Consider the following 15,749-nt stretch of genomic DNA (forward strand, 5'->3'; position numbering starts at 1 on the left):
CTGAGTCCTCTCTCCCTTTCTCTCTTTCTCTTTTCTCCCTCTTTCTCTCTCTCTTTGATATGTCTGACTAAAGGTTTATTAATTTTATCTTTTCAAAGAACAGTTCCTATTTCATTTATTTCTGCTTTAATATTTACTGTTTCCTTCTTTCTCCTGGTTCTGTTTCTTCTTCTCTTTCTAGCTCCTTTAGGTATAAGGATACATTCTTTATTTGAGATTTTTCTTCTTGAGGTAGGCCTATATTGCTATAATCTTCACTCAGAATAACTTGCTTCATCTCCAAGATTTTGCACCATTGTCTTTTTATGTTCATTTATCTGCACGTATTTTCTTTCTTTCTTTCTTTCTTTCTTTCTTTCTTTCTTTCTTTCTTTCTTTCTCTTTCTTTCTTTCTCTCTCTTTCTTTTTCTTTCTTTTTCTTTCTTTTATTTATTTGACAGAGACAGCCGGCAAGAGAGGGAACACAAGCAGGGGGAGTGGGAGAGGAAGAATCAGGCTCCCAGCAGAGCAGGGAGCCCAATGTGGGGCTCAATCCCAGGACCCTGGGATCACAATGTGAGCCGAAGGCAGGTGCTTAACCACTGAGCTACCCAGGCACCCCCTGCATGTATTTTCTAATTTCTTCTTTGATTTCTTGGTTCACCCATTTTTTTATTTTTTACTTTTTATTTTTAGATTTTTCTTTCACATTTTTATTTAAATTCCAGTTAACGTACAGTGCAGTATTAGTTTTAGGTATGGAATGTAGTGATTCAACACCTACATACAACACTTGGTTCTTATCACAAGTACCCTCCTTAATCTCCATCACCTATTTAACCCATCCCCTCCACCCACCTCCCCTTTGGTAACTACCAGTTCTCTATAGTTAAGAGTCTGTTTCTTGGTTTTCCTCTTTTTTACTTCCTATGTTCATTTGTTTTGTTTCTTAAATTCCACATAAGAGTGAAATCATATGGTATTTATCTTTCTTTGACTAATTTCACTTAGTGTAATACTCTCTAGCTCCATCCATGTTGTTGCAAAGGGCAAGATTTCATACTTTTTTTAATGGCTGAGTAATAACCAGTTTTTTATATATATATTATATATATACATATACATACACGCACATACATATACTTGTTATATATATATGTATATATCCATATCTATATATATATATCCCCCACATCTTTATCTGTTCACCAGTCAGTATACATTTGGGCTCTTTCCATAATTTGGCTATTGTTTTAATGTTGCTATAATATCAGGGTGCATATATTCCTTTGAAATGGTATTTTTATTTCTGACCTATTGATTGTTTAGTAGCATGTTATCTAACCTCCGTGTATTATTTCCTCCCTGTGTTATTTCTGGATTTTTCCTTGCAGTTGATTTCTAGGTTCATACTATTGCAGTTGGAAAATAAGCATGATAAGATTTCAGTCTTTTTAAATTTGTTGAGACTTGTTTTGTTGCCAACATGTGATCTATTCTGGAGAATGTTCCATGTGTACTTGAAAAGAATATGTATTCTGCTGTTTTGGATGGAATGTTCTGAATATATTTGTTAGATCCATCTGGACCAATGTGTCATTCAAAGCCAGTGTTTCCTTGTTGATCTTCTGTTTGGATGATGTATCCACTGATATAGGTGGGGTGTTAAATTCCCCTACTATTATTGTATCACTACCAGTTTCCTTATGTTTGTTAACAGCTGCTTTATATATTTAGGTGTTCCTGTGTTTACTGCATAAATATTTACAATTATTATATGTTCTTGTTGGCTTGTTCTCTTATGATTATGTGATGTCCTTCTTTGCCTCTTGTTACAGTCTTTGTTTTAAAGTCCATTTTGTCCAATATAAGTATTCCTACCCCAGCTTTCTTTTTAGTTCCACTTGCATGATATATGTTTTTTCATCCCTTCACTTTCAATCTGCATGTGTCTTTAGGTCTGAAATGAGGTCCTTGTAGGCAACATATAGATGGGTCTAGTGTTTTTTATTGATTGAGTCACCCTGTGTCTTTTGATTGGAGCATTTAATCCATTTATATTCAAAATAGTTGTTGTTAGGTATATATTTATTGCCATTTTGTTACTTGTTTTATGGCTTTTTCTTTTTCTCTATCCCTTTCTTCTCTTGCTCCCTTGTGGTTTGATGGCTTTCTTTAGTGATATGCTTGGTTTCCTTTTTATTTTTTGCATATCTGTTACAGGTTTTTGATTTGTGGTTACCATTAGGTTTATAGATGATATCTTGTGCATATAGCAGTCTATATTAGGATGATGGTCACTTGTGTTTGAACCCAAGCACTAAATTTTTACTCTCCCCCCACCATGTTTTAGGTATATGGTGTCATAACTTACATCCTTCTATTTTGTGAATCCAATGACTGATTTTTATAGATACACTTGGTTGTACTGCTTTTGTGTTTTCACCTCCATACTGGTTTTCCAAGTGATTAATCTACTACCTTTTGTGTTGCATACCTGTGAGTTTTTTTCCTTTCCTACTTTCCTTACTCCTGCTTATGGTATTCCTTTCCGCTCAAAGAATCCCCTTTAATATTTCTTATAAGGCTGGTTTAGTAGTGATGAATTCCTTTAACTTTGTCTGGGAACCTTTTTATCTCTGCTTCTCTTCTGAATGATAGCTTTATTGGATGGTGTGTTCTTGGTTGTAGGTTTTTTCCTTTTAGTACTTTGTATCACGCCACTCCTTTCTGGCCTGCAAGGTTCTGCTGAAAGATCAGCGAGAGCCTTATGGGTTTTCCCTTGTATGTAACTGTTTTCTTTTCTCTTGCTGCTTTTTTTTTTTTTTTAAGATTTTATTTATTGGGGCGCCTGGGTAGCGCAGTCGTTAAGCGTCTGCCTTCGGCTCAGGGTGTGATCCCGGCGTTCCGGGATCCGAGTCCCACATCAGGCTCCTCGGCTGGGACTGCTTCTTCCTCTCCCTCTCCCCTGCTGTGTTCCCTCTCTCGCTGGCTGTCTCTCTGTCACATAAAAAAAAAAAAAAATTAAAAAAAAAGATTTTATTTATTTATTTGAGAGAGAGAGAGACAGAGATAGCGAGAGAGCACGAGTAGGGAGGAGAGGGAGAAGCAGGCTCCCTGCTCTGATGCCTGGCTCAATCCCAGGACCCTGGGATCATGACCTGAGCCAAAGGCAGATGCCTAACTGACTGAGCCATCCAGGCACCCCTCTCTGGCTGCTTTTAAAATTCTCTATCACTACTTTTTGCCATTTTAATTACTATGTGTTGTGGTGTGGACCTCCTTGGGTTGATTTTGTCGGGGTCTCTCTGTGACTTCTGGACCTGGATGTCTGTCTCTCTTTCCGATTTAGGGAAGTGTTGAGCTATTATTACTTTAAATAAATGTTTTGCACCCTTTTCTCTTTCTCCTTCTTCTTCTGGGGTCCCTATAATGCAAATGTTATTACACGTGATGGTGTTTCTGAGTTCCCTTAACCTATTCTCAATTTTTATTATTCTTTTTTCATTTTTCTGTTCAGCTTACTTTCCATTACTCTCTCTTCTAGCTCACTGATCTGATCTGTTTAGTCTACTATTTATTACCTCTTGTGTATTCTAAATTTCAGCTATTGAGTTCTTCATTTATTGTTGGTTCTTTTTTCTATTTTTTATCTCTTTCTTGAAGGTCTCACTGAGATCTCCACTCTTTTCTCAAGTCCAGTGGAGGTATCTTTATGACCATGACTTTAAATTCTCTACCAGGCATATTGCTTATCTCTGTTTCATGTAGCTTCTTGCTGTGATTTTGTCCTGTATGTGGGACATAGATGCCATCTCCTCATTTTTTCTAACTGTGTTTCTGAGTGTTAGGAAAGTCAGCAACATCTCCTGCTCTTGAAAGCAGCGGCCTGAAGAAGAGGTTTTGTAGTGCCCTTCAGTGCAACGACCCCTGTTCACTGGAACCTGGCACTTCCGTCATGTCTCCTGTGTGTGTTGTGTGCACCTTACAGTTGTGGCTGAGCTGCATTTGCCTTTAGTCCAGGTATCTGCAATGGCTCTTTGCGTGTTTTGAGCAGGGTTTGGTCCCTGTGTTGTTAGTGGGCCAGTCTGGGGCTGCCTTGGGCTTGAGCTGCCAGAGCTGCAGTAGCACCAGACTGCAGTGTGCTGTTCCTGTGTCATCCCCCAAGAAGGTTTTGTTGGTGGGTGGGGCCTGCAGTCAGACCAGACGTCTGCCCCCAGCCCACTGCTGGGTCCACGGTTGAAAAAGTGTGTATAGTTATCTTCCCCTCTCCCTGGAGCAGGAGTCACTTTGGTGTGGTGCTGGCTCCTTTTGGGGCTGCTTGCACCCTGCCGTGTTTATCGCATTGCTTTGGATGGACTGTCAAGGGCACATTGGAGGGGATCGGTCCACAGGAGAACACAGGGACAGGGTGCATGGTGCCAACAAGGTGCAGGAGGGGATCTGCAGCTGCCTGGGAAAACTCCCACTGATGCTTGGTGGAGGGGTGAATCCACAGAAGACCATGGGGGACAGGGTATACTGTTAGCAAGCTAGGTGGAGAGTGTTCGAACTCTGCTAGTTCTGGCAGATGTCTCTGTATCTAGGCTGGGACTCAGGAGAGGGAAATATCATCTGCCAGTTCTTTTGTTCTTGGAGAAGTTTCCCAAAGATCTCTAGCCCTTCAGCACACACTCTGAGATTAGTAAATCTCTCTCCTGTATCCTCCAGGCATTTTTCAAACTGCTGCTTCTATGCTGTATCTCAAAAGGATTGTTTGTTGTGCTGTCTCTTTAAAAGCAGGGACTCAGTTTCCTATCACCCTCTGACTCTCCCAGAGCTGAGCCTGATGTTTTTAAAGTTCCTGGTGTTAACCCCACTGACTGTAAGAACGCACAAAGTTAGCCCTTCTGGTTTTTAAAGCCAAATGTTGTGGAGATTGATCTTCCCAGTGTAGTTCCCCAGGTCTGAGGCACCTGGTGTGTGGTCTGTTCCTCTCCCCTCTCCATGCCCATGGTGTCCTATTCTCCCATGGACAGTCCCATAGGTCAGTCTGGCTCCTGACTGTGTTTCCACCCTTCTTACCCTCTTTGATGTGGCCTCTTCTCTACAGTTAGCTGTGGAGAGTCTGTTCTGCTAGTCTTTGGGTCATTTTCTGAGTTATTTATACTGCTGTGGGTATTATCTGGGTGTATCCACAGGACAAAGTGAGCCTAGGACCTTCCTCCCCTGCCATATTCCCAGGAAGTTTAAGTATAGTTTTTGTATTTTTTAAAGTCTGGGAGGAAATCAAAAGAAGAATAAATTATATGAAATCTGAATTTCAGTGTCATGAAGTTTTATAGGAACATAGCCATACTAATTCATTTATATTTGTCTGTGGCTGCTTTCACCCTACAATGGCAGAGCAGTCGTAACAGAGATGAATGGTCCCCAAAGTGTAAAACATTTACTATCTAGCCCTTTACAGAAAATGGTGGATGACACATAATAATGATCACATGCTTATTCTCTTTCACCCTACTAAAGTATCAAGTAGGATGCTGTCAGCCACAAGTACCAGAAATTATGACCCAAACTTGTTTAAGGAATATGAACATTTATCATCACATGTAGACAGCCTCCAGGGATGGTATAGTCATTCTTCATGTCTGATTCTCCTGGCTTTGCATCCAATGTTCTTTGTCTTTGTTCTTAAATGTCCTCCCTGCCCAGACAGGTTCTTTGATTTTGATTTTCTTTGTCCCTAAAATAAAATTTCTCTGACAATACAAGTAGAATTATTTGCAGAGATTGGTTTTTTCTGGAGATTTTGTATATTTATGCTTCAGCAAATGTAGTTGAAGAACATGTTAATCTGATTTCCAATTACATGACCATGTGGGTGGACACTATTCGTGCCATATGGTCATGTCACAAGCATCAGTGACACACACACACACTGAGGTCTTTGAAAATGCCCTCATGGTAAGATATCGAATGTAACCGTGGAAGTTTCCAAACCTTTCTGTGTCTCCCTGATGTTTTCTGTTTCGTGGCCGGGCTACTTAGGAACAGTCTTTGAGAAGTTTTTTAGGGACCAATGGCCCTGTGAATGAAAATGTCAATGAGGAGGGGCCTGTAGTGCTGGCCAAGTGTGATGATAATGGCTGCATTTTTGTCACCTGATATCCAGTCAATTTCCCGAGGGATATAACCCTCATCTATCACGGAGTAGAGCTGAAAGAGTGACAAAAGAATAGCTGTGCTTTTTCCACCCAATCTAAATGTGTCTGTCTGCGTCCAAAAGCAAAAGTTTGTTAAAAATTTCAGTTGCATGGGGCGTCTGGGTGTCTCAGTCAGTCAAGTGCCTGTCTTCAGATCAGGTCATGATTTCAGGGTCCTGGGGTCAGGCTCTGTGCTCAGCGGGAAGTCTGCTCCTCCCTTTGCCCCCCCCCAACTCCTGGTCTCTATCTCAAGTAAATAAATAAAATCTCAAAAAGCTTCTAGTTCCATGAAGATCTAGAAAGTTCAGTGCTAGTAAAAATATTTTTTTAACTCAAAGGCAATGATTAATATTTTTAAAAAGAATATTTTATCATTTAAGATACTCTTCCATCTAGATTATTTTTGACTGGAACATCCTACACTTTAGGGTAGGTTATCTGTTCATATGTATGAAATATCAATCAAAATGTGAAGTTTTCACTGGAATTTTATAAAGAGAAACAACATTTCTTGTGAAAGAGGGAATAAAACATATTTTAAATTAAAAGGCTCAAATCTAGAAACCTGAATGAAGTTGAAAATAAAATAACCAAAACGATAGAATAGAAATCTCATTGAAAGTACTTTAATATCAGCTTGGATTTCTGAAAGAATGTAAAATAACTACGTACTTTTTACAAGTTTGGGTAAGTATTCGATCCACTGGTGCAGGTAGTCTCCCAGGATGTAAATGAATTTTCCTTTCAAACAGCCATTTGACTCAATTGTATTTAAGTGAATCTGGTTACAAATGTTGTAATCCACCTTCCTTCTCAAGTATAACCGCCAGGGGCAGGAACCTTCGTTCTGACTTGGCACTTCTCTTTCATTTTTTCAGTCTAGTTACAGAGACACTTGTGGGAAGTGATTTTATTGGCATAAGTTAAATATCTAACCTTTCTCTGTCCTTCCCTTTGTGGATCTCTTTCTGTCTTCCTCAAACTCCTGTCTCCTAATTCCTTCCCTTCCTCTTACTATTTTTTGATCACCAGCTTTGTTTTAGCCACTTCTACTCATTTGAGAGATTTTGAGTCATCTTGACTCCTCCTTGTTCATTTTCTCCCAAAGCTGGTTGTTGGTTTTGAGGTTTTGTCATCTCTTTGTGATCATTGCTGATTCTGTGATGACTTAGGCCTTGTCTCTAACCTGAATATTAGCGGTCTAAAAGTTGGTGTCCTTGCACCGAACTACTTACCTTTGTTCCATTAATGAAGTGGGAGTCTTATTTTTTCTATGAATTTTTCTCCCACAGGAATATTTTTGTTAAAAACTAGCTTAAAAATATAATATGCCCACATTTTTAAAAGTCCAAACAGTAAAATACCTAGTTTGAATTGATATTTTAAAAATACAATTTCACAAAAAGTAACATACAACAGACAACACAAACTAATATTCTGAGATTTTCCAGCAAGTTCCATTAGAATTACAGGCTCTGTTGGCACATGTCTGCCTTCCAAGGCATTGCAAGTAGCAATGTACCAAAAGTTTTGCAATGGCATAATGAAAATCATCAGATTTCTCAGCTGTCATGTTTCCTTTTCACTCACCATGCCCCGCCCCCCTCCCCACTGAGTTAATGCCTTGTATTTTAAGGTTTGTTACATAGCATTTCTGTACTGATATTCTATATTAGACAGGAAACAAACAATAATGACTTAAAAATATAAATTTATCCCTCACATAACAGTCCTAAACTGAGCAGGCCAGGGCCAATATGATGTTCCATGGTTTCAAGGGCTCCAGTTCCTTCTGACTTGTTCTGCCACTCTTTCTTTGGAGAAGGTATGATAATCTTAACTTTATTATTTTCTTATAGCTTTACTGAGGTATAACTGACATATAAATCACTGCATGTATTTAACGTATGCAGTTGGGTGAATTTGAACATATGCTTATACCCATGATACCATCCTCACAATCAAGGAGCTATTCTTTTTTTGTTTTGTTTTGTTTTTGTTTTATTTATTTGAGATAGAGCACACGAGCAGGAGGTGGGAAGGGGAGAGGCAGAGGGAGAGGGAGAAGCAGGCTCTCTGCTGAGCAGGGAGCCCTGCACAGGGCTCGATCCCAGGACCCTGGGACCATGACCCAAGCCGAAGGCAGGTGCTTCACCGACTGAGCCACCCAGGCGCCCCATGGTGCTACTCTTAACTATGACGTCAATCTCATAGTCTAACATGGCTCTTTCATCTCTCATTATATCTGGAGTTTAACCAGTAGGAAGGGGAGGGCATGTTGTTTTACTGTTAAGGCATGACCTAGATGTTTCCCATATCACTTCCACTCATAATCCTGGCTAAAATCTCGTTTTATGGTCACCACTAGCTGCAAGGAAGACTGTGGCCTTTAGTTGGGTGACCATGGGCCCAGCTAAAATATAATGGTGTTTTATTACCAAAGAGGGAAGGGAGAATGGATAGTAGGAGACCATGTCCAGTCTCGGCTTTACTCTCTCTCCATGCTTAGCCCCCCATAGGCCTTGCAGTCCCTGGTTGTCTAGACCCATAGAATAGTCATAAGCCTGGTTGTATTGTCTTTGTAACCTGTGGACAAAGTGGAAAAATAGTGATGGTGGAAGAATTGGAAAATCTGAAATCAGAATTCTTTCAGGTAATCCTGGAATAGCTAAGTCCTGGTGATTTGGTTTGCTAAAGAGTTTCCATAATCCTGTAATTATATTAAAATCTCAGTGTGACATGGTTGGGTTTCTGTGAGGTTTGGTAGCATTGCACCCTGGATGACTGAATATCATAACCCTGGAACCTTAAGATCCATACACCCATCCTAATAATGTACTGGCATGCTTTGGTGAGAAGAGAGCCTTTAAGCTTATTATTGTGAACCATAGCTGGTACAATATTTATGTGTCGGTGTATTCATTCTGCCAGGTGTCAAGCTAAGTGCTCTGAAAGCCTATATCAGATATATAACACATTTTCTTATGATTAGTATTAACATTTACTTAACAGGAGGCTGATAATAATATTAAGATTCCATTATATTTACTGGTTAGCTTAAAGATTATGGTAGAGAGACTAATGTCCCCCCAAAGATATCTGCACTCTAATCCCTGGGACCTGTGAATGTGTTACCTTCCCTGGCAAAAGGAACTTTCCAGATATGATTATAGGTACGGATTTTGGGATGGGAGATGATCCTGGATAATCCAGGTGGGACCAATCTAAATCTCATTTGTCCTCAAAAGTGGGAGAGGGAGGCAGAAGGGTGGGTCATAAGCATGTGATGTGGGGATTTGGCCTGTTGTTGTGGCTTTGTGAAATGCAGGAAGGGGCTGTGAGGAACAAGGGCACGTCTAGAAGCTGGAACACGCAGGGAAGCAGATTCTGTCCTAGAACCTCCAGGAAACAACGCTGCCCTGTCAAAGCTTTCTTTTAGCTCAGCGAGACAGGTGCTTGACTACTGACCTGCAGAACTGCAAGATGATATGGTTTTATTGTTTTAAGCCACTTTGACACCGTTTCAACATCAAGGTATCCCATCCAACATTTATATAAATAGAAGAAAAAAAGCCCCTTAGTTTATATCACTTAGTAACATTAAACATTTCTTTCTATAGATCATGCACATTCAAAAAACTTTTTTAAAAAATTAAAAAAAGATTTTATGTATTTATTTGAGATAGAAAGAGAGAGAGCAAAAGGAGGGCGGAGGGGCAGAGGGAGAAGCAGGTTCCCTGCTGAGCAGGAAGCCCAATGCAGGGCTGGATCTCAGGACCCTGGGATCATGACCTGAGCCGAAGGCAGACACTTAACAGACTGAGTCACCCAGGCGCCCCTAGATCATGCACATTTTGTTAAATTTGTGAACCAGCTTTTCAGAGCACAAAGTGGATCATCGCACTCTCTTCCTTAGTTGATTTTTGTAGCTTTCAAAAGCTTACTGAATGAACCCTAAAATTGTCAGCATGGTACTTGAGAACCTCCGTGATTTAGTTCCTTCCTTTCTTTCTAGCCTCTTCCTTTACTGTGGTCCACTAAAACTCTCACTGGCCTATTGCACAAAGTTCATGGTGATTTTGCTTATGAGTAGAGTTATTAGATAAAAAAATAGAGGATACCAAATTAAATTTGAATTATTTCTAATAAGAAACAACTTAGTGTATTTTCCATGCAGTATTTACCCTTTATCTCATGTAATATGCATACAATTAGAAATTACTCCAATTTAACTTATACTCTAGAGTATTATTTGCTAAACCTGGCAAGCCTACTCATGATCTTTTTGAGTTTTCTCTTTCACCTCATTCTCTGTCTACGGATATCCTTCAGCGCTAAGTCAAATATCAATTTTAACATAAGCCCTTGCCTTTTTACTTTCTTCATAGAATTGGTAGGTCGAATGTCTTTCGGATTGCAACCTTGCAGAACATTTATTTTTCTCCATTTGCCCATAATTCCTCATATCTATTAGAACCTTAATAAACATTTGCAGAATACATGAATAAGTATTAAGCAATAAATCATTAGTTGAAATAAATCTCAAAATGAATGTTATTGGTAAACTCAGCCTTTATAGAAAGTTATTTTAAACCCAAGTATAAACATTATTCTTTTATAAGTAACATGGCTTTGCATTTGCCACTAAAACACATTTAATAAAATGGAAACTCCATATAAAATTGCAAGTGCATAAACTAAAGGTTAGGAAGTTATGCCAACAGAGAATTAGGATAACCAAACCAAAATGTTCCTACTCTGAAGCTGTGGGTAACCATCAAAGACATTTGCACAGTGCTCCAGACAGATCACCGACTCTAGGAGATGCACTACCATGTTTAAATATGAATGTAGAATACTAATACTTTCCCCATTTGGATAAACAGCTATAAAAATCTGTTATAAAAAGAGTTTGAAATAATTTCCTTGAGCTGATTTCTCTCTTTAAAATCCTAGGTGATTGACATCACAGACACCTGCTAGGAATTGTGCTCCTGGAAATCCATGATTACTAGGATTCGTCTTGATAAACTTGCCCCTGCATAAGAATGTCTCTTGGAACACCCATGCCAAGCACCACCCACCACAGGACAGAGCAAACTTACTCTTATACGGGGAGATGTCCATGAGTTTAGGGGTTTCACCATTTCAACTCGCACATTGGACCTTCAAAAAAGAAGATAACAAATTAGCCTGCTGTCTGTCCGTACAATATAGGAAATAGAAGTCTTTGCTTGTGAGTAAAAAATAATTTAACATTTTCTACAACTGAAAATTGTTGTGGATTTTGTATGTATTGGGCATTGTATATAGATTCGCATTTTGGAAAACTGTTTACCTTTCTGAGAGCACCTGAAGTCCAGGGCCACTCTGCTTATGTGCCCAACACGCAGTCGGCGTGTCCTGGGATTTTCAGTGCAAAATATTTATCTAATATGCAAATTCTCTTCTTTCATTGTTTCCGCATCACTTATTCAAGTTCCTGTAATATTTTTCTTGCATTACTTTGAGCCTCTAATTAACCAAGCTGTCTCCATTTTATCCCGCCTCTATTCTTCTGTGTAACTGCCAGAACACCATTTCTAGTTGCAAATGCGACTGCATTCATCACTTTTTAAAATCCCAGTCACTTACTTAAGGACTTCAGGCTCCTTAGCGTGTTATGCAGGCCTTTTTTCATAGGGTTCCTGCTTCTTTATCTACGTTTCTTGCTATGCATACCTTCCATTTTTCCTAGAAACTTGCTTTCCGACGATTGTAAACTATTTCAAGGAAGGTTGTGCATTTGCCCGATCCACTGCTATCTCCTTAATATCCTTAAAGAGGCTGGCAGAAAGTCATGTTGAGTCTGCTGCATGAATAAATGTACACTGCATTTTTTTCCTCCAGCTGATGAAACACTACCTGACTCTTCCTGCTTCAAAGCTCTTATCCTCCTTTGACTCACTCTTTGTTTCAAACCCGTGTATGTGTATATGTAAAAGGGAATATAGGAGGAATGGGGATCCAGATGTTAGGTGTAACAAATATAAGTGGTACTTAATTCTCTGCTGTGGATGACTCTTCAGGTTGCATTCAGAAAAAGCAAGAGATCACATTTTCATCCTTACTGTGACTTTAAGCATAAGAATGGTTAGCAGGTAGGAAAAGCTTTGGTAAGATGCACCATCAGAGATCAAAAGGACAGAACAGAAACCCCACTGAGCTTTTACTTATTTCAGAAGGGAGTCAGGGACTACAGATCAACACTTGGATAACTACATGAAATCTGGAATGCATGTTATTTTTCCATGTTTGCTATCCATACTTTACTTCCTCTTAGCATATTTTTTTGAAAGCTTGAGGGAAGAAGGTAGCATTCCACACTGTCATCAAGCTTAGGGAAAATGAATCCTCAGGATCAAAATGGATAGCAGCAGATTGGAAAGGGAGAGGAAATGGACTGAGCTTCTGAAACTTACAGAAAGTTAGCAAAGGAGCAAAAGAATCTGCAGCTGCTAGGTTGTCTCAGGGCTTGGCCCACAGGTTCTGGATTTGTGGTGGTACAGTTACCCTTTGCCAAATGGCTCATGAAGAGACCTTGAGTGTTCATTCTAAGCAATGAAGTTTTCCAGCTTAATGGAGAACTGGTAGACCAAGGAGTGAGCATCTGTTTGTGAGCAAAGAAAGAAAGATATAGAATTGATGCAGCCATGATTGATGAAACATGCTTATACCCCAGTTCGTGGAGGCTGTTTAAGAATCACTACATCACATCTTGGTGAGTATGGACTCCTTCAACCTGAGCAGCACATGCTGCGGAGTATCTGATGTTGAGATCAACTGAATATGACCAGTAGGGGTTGGCTTCTCGGAAAGATTATTCAGGATGCAGTGTGGACAGTGGATTAGTGAGGGTAGGATTGTTGGGAGGGAAACTGTGACAGGTAATCTAGGTGAGGTGATAATGATCTGAACTCAGCAGCACCAGTCATGGAAAGAAATGGATGAATGCAAAAGATATGTAAGAGGTGGAATCTACGTAATAGGATATGGGGGATGAAGGCACATGGATGTTCTTTATCAAAGAACCCTTTTTTGGTGTAACACTTTAAACACATATCAGAATACGTTTACACTGAAGATATTTTGTAAACCTAGGTCTACAGTAATGATTGAATCTGAGAATACTGGTAATACAGAGTGCCACTTTGGGCAGCCCTCTGTTATTGAACATTTTGATGAGAATGCCAACCTTAGCAGTGGGAGTCATAAAAAGGGCTCCCATACCACGTGTCTGACCAGACCTTGAGTAGAAGAGGCATCTGAAAAGGTCATACTCAATATTAATTGAGATGGGCAATGTAGCTCTACCCATGGAACTTCTCATGTATATCATAAATAATATAAACTAAATAGTATATAAAGATACTATGAAAGTATATTTATGTGTGAAAAAGGTTTTATTCTTTGACAGTGAGATAAGAATTTCTCAATTCTGGGCGGTCATGTGAGTCAGGACCTCACAGGGCGCTTGAGTTAAGGGTCAGGCCATATTCAGCAAAGACATGAGTGGTGCTGTTAACAAATTTACCTTTGAAAATAACCCTGTCATGCCTCGGCTCCTTGCCTTCCAGAGAGCAGATACTCCTTCACTGGGGTGGATCATCAGGAGGAAAGAGACTTGGCCCTCCCAGAACAGAGTGACGCTGACAAGGTAGGTGCCGTTGTTGAAGTCTGTCACCTTTCCTGCAGTGCCTGCTTTTAGAGATGGGGAGGACATCCTGGCCCTCAGGAAATACCACCTACTTTCCTTCCTGCATCTCAAGGGGTCCCTCCCCTCCAGTAGGATGTCTAGCTGATCTCCCCCCTGCAGTAGGGGTCTCGAAGATGGTGGCTGTACTGTGCGTGGCACTGGTGGTGGTGGTCATGTGGGTGAAAGGTCTGGGTGGGATCAGCTGGTTTAGTTTCTCCATGATTCACTTTATTCTTTGCTCAGTCTCTATTGGTGGCATTAATGGGCTCAGTGATATTGTAGGGTATGAGGACTTCATGGAGATATTCCAGTGATGGAAGGAGATAGGTAAGTTTAGACCAGAGCAAAACTGAAATTACAAGGTATGTGACATAATGAAATGAACCAAGTCATTTTACTTATTATGAATTTGAATGTTTATTTACCTATCATCATATTATTTAAACTCTGACAATTTTGAATGACATGTAAACATTTTTTTAAATTAAAAATTATTTTTAATTGTAGTTGATATACAATATTATATCACTGTCAGGTATATAACATAGTGATTTGTCCATTCTATACATTACAAAATGTTCACTGATTGGTGTAATCATGTGTCAACATATGAAGTTATTACAATATTATTGACCATCTTCCCTATGCTGTACTTTTCATCCCCATGAGTTATTTATAACTGGAAGATTGTACTTCTTAATCCCCTTTATCTGTTTCACTTATCCCTACTCTGCCCTCCCCTCAGGCAACAAATAGTTCGTTCATTCGTGTATTTCTTAGATTCAACGTGTAAGTGAAATCATATGATATTTGTCTTTCTCTGTTTGGCTTAATTCATTTAGCGTAATACCCTCTAGTTCCGTCCATGTTGATGGAAATGGCAAGATTTCACTCTTTCATGACTAATATTCTGTTTTGTATGTACATCATATGTTCTTTATCCATTCATCAATCAGTGGACACCGTGTGTGTGTATGTGCACAAGCAGTGTGAGGGGCAGAGGGAGAAGCAGACTCCCTGCTGAGCAGGGAGCCTGATGCCCAGGACCCCAGGATCATACCTGGAGGGAGACACTTAACCTACTGAGCCACCTGTTGCCCCTCTCTGCCCATTTTTAATTAGATTATTATGTTTGGTATTGTGTGAGTTCTTTATATATTTTGAATATTACCACTTTGTAGGATATACCATTTGCTAATATCTTCTCCCATTAAATTGGTTGCCTTTTCATTTTGTTGATAGTTTCCATCACTGGGAAAAATCTTTCTGGCTTGACATAGTCCCTGTTTATTTTTGCTGTGTTTCCCTTACCTGAGCAGATATATCCATAAAAAGTTGCTAAGGCTGATGTCCAGGTTATTGCTTGTTTTGTTGTAGATGTTTTATGGTTTCAGATCTTACAGTTAGGTCTTTAATCCATTTTGAGTTTATTTTTGTGTATGGTGTAAGAAAGTGGTCCATTTTCCCCAACACCATTTATTGAAGAGACTGTGTTTTCCCCATTGTATACTCTTGCCTCTTTTCTCATAGATTAATTTACCATAAATGTGTTTATATTTGTGCCAGTACCATACTGTATTGACTACTGTAACTTTGTAGTGTATCTTGGATTCTGGTACCTCTAGCTTTGTTTTCTCTCAAAATTGCTTTTGCACTTTGAGGACTTTTGTGGTTCCATGCAAATTTTAGGATTGTATGTTCTAGTTCTGGGAAAAAAAACTATTGGTATTTTGATCAGGATTTCATGGAACCTATAGATTGCTTTGGGTAGAATGCGCAGTTTAACAATATTCTTCCAATCCATGAACATGGTTTATCTTTTCATGTTTGTGTCACCTTTACTTCCTCAA

The 15,749-nt window shown here is 39.4% G+C and overlaps 1 pseudogene; it reads right to left on the bottom strand.

Annotated features, from left to right (window-relative positions):
* Positions 1–13,413: 13,413 nt before the first annotated feature.
* LOC100477502 overlaps positions 13,414–15,749 on the bottom strand; it is a 43,774-nt pseudogene continuing 41,438 nt past the window's right edge.

The sequence above is a fragment of the Ailuropoda melanoleuca genome, chromosome 8 (assembly GCF_002007445.2).
Source record: "Ailuropoda melanoleuca isolate Jingjing chromosome 8, ASM200744v2, whole genome shotgun sequence".
Classification (NCBI taxonomy): domain Eukaryota; kingdom Metazoa; phylum Chordata; class Mammalia; order Carnivora; family Ursidae; genus Ailuropoda; species Ailuropoda melanoleuca.